A 5,178-nucleotide genomic window follows, 5' to 3' on the forward strand; every position below is an offset into this window, starting at 1 on the left:
TCTCTCAGGAGGCTGAGACACAGAGACCCTGCAAACAAATACTCTTTGGTACAGAAAAAAATAAAAAGAAAGAGTAAATACCCAAAAGAGAGAGAGAGAGAGAGAGGAATATTTGGCAAGAGAAAATTGGGGCTGAGTTGGACTGTTAAAAACAACATAGATGTAGAGGGAGAGAGGAGAGAGAGCTAGATGCTGATATAGGAGATGAAATCAGGCAGGCTTCATTGTTGGCTCTCATGTGGACTTTCTGATGCTCCTGTGACTTTTGGAATCCTCAGTGGTAGGTGGTCTGTTCTCCCTCTGAGTCTTGGTCTAGTGCTATTTCAGTCCATGAGAAGTATTTCATTGATGTAGTGTCAGATTGGGCCACACTTTGGGAGTTCCTTCAGGGTTCTGGTTGCAAATGTCCCACCCTTGTATGTAAGAAACTTAATTATAATTTCTTTATAGTATCTATTATATTGTCTAGATTTATAGTTCCTGAATTGTGTAACAAATGCATTTTCAAACTTCTTTTTCTTAAAAAAATATTTAAAGTCTATGAAATGTATTTGTCATTTCTCTTTTGTGTCTTTCACCCTAAATTTTTGTTTGTTTCATTTTGTTTTTCATAAATTTTGAAAAGACCAGATCAATTTGTAGTCTTGGACTTGACTGTTCTCTTGTGATACTATTTAACTTGTTCCTCTAGCTCCTCAATTTTATATACACTCAGCTTTCTACTGCATCCTTAGGTTCAATCAATGATGGGTTAAAAGTATTGGTGTGGGAGTAAAAATTGCAACTCAGACTGAGGAAATGGCTCAATAAGTAGGAGCACTTGCCATGTAAACAAGAAGGGATAAGATTTTTTAACTTTTTTTTGGCAGCTTCAGTAAGTACAGGCAATAAACCATGATGATTCCCTCCCTCACTTCCATTCCCCCTCCCTCTAATCCACCCTCTATTGAACCCCCTCCCCCTTCTAATTAGTCCTTTATTTTATTTATTTATTTTTATTTTTGTTTTTTGGTTTTTCAAGGTAGGGTCTCACTCTAGCCCAGCCTGACCTTGAATGCACTCTGTATTCTCAGGGTGTCCTCGAACTCATGGTGATCCTCCTACCTCTGCCTCCCAAATGCTGGAATTAAAGGCATGTGCCACCACACCCAGCAGTCCCTTTTATTTGATGTCATCATCTTTTCCTTCTACTATGAGAGTTTGTGTACCAGGAACCATGAGCTCATAAATATCAAAGCCATTTTGTGTCTGGAAGACAGTATTTTAAGTACTCCTCAATTCCTTTGGCTATTACATTCTTTCTGCCACCTCTTCCTCAATGGACCCTGAGCCTTGGAAGGTGTGATAGAGATGTCTCAGCGCTGAACACTTCACTGTCACTTATTCTTAGCACTACTGTGACTTTTGAGTTACCTCAGTGGTCACCACTATCTGAAAAGACAAGCTTCTCTAATCAAAAGTGAGAATAGCATTAATAGATGGGTATAGGGCTGGAGAGATTGCTTAGTGGTTAAGGCACTTGCCTGCAAAACCAAAGGACCCAGGTTTGATTCCCCAGGACCCATGTAAGCCAGATGCACAAGGTGGCACATATATCTGGAGTTTGTTTACAGAAGCTGGAGGCCCTGAGCACCCATTCTCTCTTTTCTCTCTCTCTCTCTCTCTCTCTCTCTCTCTCTCTCTCTCTCTCTCTCTCTCTCTTTCTCTCTCTGTGTGTGTGTATGTGTGTGTGTGTGTGTGTCTGTCTGTCTGTCTGTCTGTCTGTCTGCCTATCTCTTTCTCAAATAAATGAATAAAAAAATCTAAGCCCTTTATAAAAAAAATATAGGTATATACATTTTAAAACATTTTTTGTTCATTTTTTATTTATTTATTTGAGAGCCACAGACATAGGGAGAAAGACAGGTAGAGGGAGAGCGAGAGAATGGGCGCGCCAGGGCTTCCAGCCACTGCAAACGAACTCCAGACACGTGCGCCCTCTTGTGCATCTGGCTAACGTGGGACCTGGGGAACGGAGCCTCGAACCGGGGTCCTTAGGCTTCACAGGCAAGTGCTTAACCGCTAAGCCATCTCTCCAGCCCATATATACATTTTTAAAAAGTGCTTACAGGCCAGATTAGTGAGCGTAATATATGCATTTTGCCAGACAACAGCAGATGTTACTCCACTAGGACTCATGACTTTCCCAAATATAGGTTTTTGACTAGGTTTTCAGTACCAGGCATGGATTCCCTCCTATGAAGTGGGTCTACAGTCCAGTTAGAAAGTAGATGATTTCCTCCCCATGACAGACATGCCACTAGTGCACCATTTGGGACATTTGGCCTAGCTGACCAATCTTAAGTCTTGCAGGATCTACTGCTGCTTACCACCATTAACTTTCCTCTCCCAAAATGCTGCATGCAGCATAGCTCTTTCCAGCTTTCTGGAAAGCTAGTCAATAGGGAGATTTTCAGCTCAGTTCCAGCTTAATTTCTCAGTGACCTGCAACCCAAGCATGTGGATTCTTCTAGGGTCTTACCATCTAGTTTTATTGGCCAACCAAGAGCCTTGGCAATGCCCTGTAATGTTTGGGGGCCATCAGGTACCTCCCTGGCCAACAACTCACTGGAAGGTATGAGGGAATAAGTTTTATCCCCAACATAAAAAGCTGAACATGGCCATGCATACCTGTAGCCCCAATACTGAGTGGAGCAGAGATAGGAGGGTCACTGGGGTCCATTGGCCATCCGATCTAAACAAAAAAAGAAAAAAGGCATAAGCTCCAGGTTCAGCAAGAGACTTTATCTCTGCATATGTGTACATGGAAAGCATCCATCTACACACATATGTGCACACACACACAGACTCACACATACCATACCGCACACAAAAAAAGAATAATTGTATCTGCACTGAAATGTAGAAACTTTTTCTTATCATTTGTCCTTAAACAATATAGTATAACAACCATCTACTATAGAGTTTATATTGTATTAAGCATTGCAAATAATGTAGAGATGATTTGAAGTGTGAAAGTATGTATGATGATATGATTCAGTTTCTTGCAAATACTATGCCACTTTAATTGAGGTATTTGAGCATCTGAAGATTTTGGTATTAATGGAGGTATACTGGAATCAATCCCACATGGATATTTGGGAGACAGCGATAAGAGGTTGAAAGGTAATACTACTGTAAAAGTTGTATAGTTTACATCATATTACATCATGCTCAGAGTGCATAACATCAAACTATTCCACTCTGCTGAGTTTTATCCTTCAATTAAGGTGACCTGGTTTCTCTGCTGTGAAGGAATGATTTTCTCTTTATAATGAGCAAATTATCTGTGGGGAGACAACTTGATATCATGCAACTATTCTGCCTGACTCTTAATGGCTTTGTCATCCATTGCTAATCTCTGCCTGAATCAATTGGGTACTAGGGCTTGATAGAAGGATTTTCCTTTTCTTCTTTCCTTGTTTCTCTCTCCCTTTTTTTTTTTTCTCTCTCTCTCTTCTTCTATCCTGGACAAATTCTCTACCTAAGTATATCCCTGGCCCCAACAGAATAATTTTCCCATTGTATCATACATATAAAGTTGTTCCTTGTAACTCCTCTATAAGGAGTTTTCTTTCTTCCATTGGAATATAGGAAAACTTAATTTTTCTCTTTATTATAAATGTTCAGGGGAACTTTTGATGTATAAGTCATTCACAATGGTGACAAATGAGGTGTGTTTTTTTTCTTTGTCATTTCTTTTCTTTTTATTAGGCTATAAACTAATAAATTTTTATTTAGTCAATATTCTATGGTCATTTATAGTTAGCATTATCAGCACAGTCATTAGCATTATTTAATACTTAAACTGCCCCATTTTGGTTAGTGAGGCCCTTTCAATGTGGTGCCAATATCCTTTGTGAGAGGACTTCATCAATCTTGAGAGTGTCTTTATGTTTGTTCGTGTTTCTTTCTGACATGAAACAATTAGGCTCACCTTGAATTTTCCTACTTTAGATCTAGAACCAACTATCTCTCCAAGAAATCCTTATTTCTTTTGGTGAAGAATTGTTTGCAAAAACCAAGATGGAGGTGCTAAGTGTTCTAATCTATCTTGGGAGAAAGACATGGATTCTAGACCCTTTCATAATGAATCCAAGGATCAGTAAACTATAGCCGTTATGCCAAGGTCATTCCATTGCTTATTTTGTAAATCAAGATTTATTGCAACAGTAAAATATGGCCTGAAAAGCCTAAACTATCTACTTTATGGCCATTTACAGAAAGTTTGTTGACCCCTAGTATAAATGTCTAGGAATTATATTTTTGTTTTTTGTTTTTTTTCTTGAGGCAGGGTCTCATTCTAGCCCATGTTGACCTAGAACTCACTCCGTAGCCCATGTGGGCCTTGAACTCATGGTGATCCCTCCACCTCAGCCTCCTGAGTACTGGAATTAAAGATGTGTGCCATCAAACCCAGCTAGTCATCTAGAATTATATTTTCATAATAATATTCCATGTTTTAGTGAATTCCAGGTCAGCCTGGGCTAGAGTGAGACCCTACCTTGAAAAACAAAAAACAAGCAAACAACAAAAAAAAAAAGAATATTTTTCTTGAAGCCTGGCATGGTGGTGCATGCCTTTAATCCCAGCACTCAGGAGGCAGAGGCAGGAAGATTGCCATGAGTCTGAGGCCACCCTGAGAATACATACTGAATTCCAGGTCAGCCTGGACTAGAGCAAGACCTTACCTCAAAAAACCAAATCCTGGGCTGGAGAGATGGCTTAGTGGTTAAGCGCTTGCCTGTGAAGCCTAAGGACCCCGGTTCAAGGCTCGATTCCCCAGGACCCACGTTAGCTAGATGCATAAGGGGGTGCATGTGTCTGGAGTTCATTTGCAGTGGCTGGAAGCCTTGGCGTGCCCACTCTCCCCTCTCTGTCTCTCTCTCTGTCTCTCTCTCTCTCTCTCTCAAATAAATAAATAAAAATAAAAAAATTTAAAAATACAAAAAAAAATATTCCATGTTTATGTTTTCAATTCAAATTGTACCTTGAGTGTTTTTCTTCTTAGATTTTTTTTTTTTTTTGGTTTTTTGAGGTAGGGTCTCACTCTAGTCTAGGCTGACCTGGAATTCACTATATATTCTCAGGGTGGCCTCGAACTCATGGCGATCCACCTACCTCTGCCTCCCAAGTGCT

Source organism: Jaculus jaculus, chromosome X, assembly GCF_020740685.1.
Source record: "Jaculus jaculus isolate mJacJac1 chromosome X, mJacJac1.mat.Y.cur, whole genome shotgun sequence".
NCBI lineage: Eukaryota > Metazoa > Chordata > Mammalia > Rodentia > Dipodidae > Jaculus > Jaculus jaculus.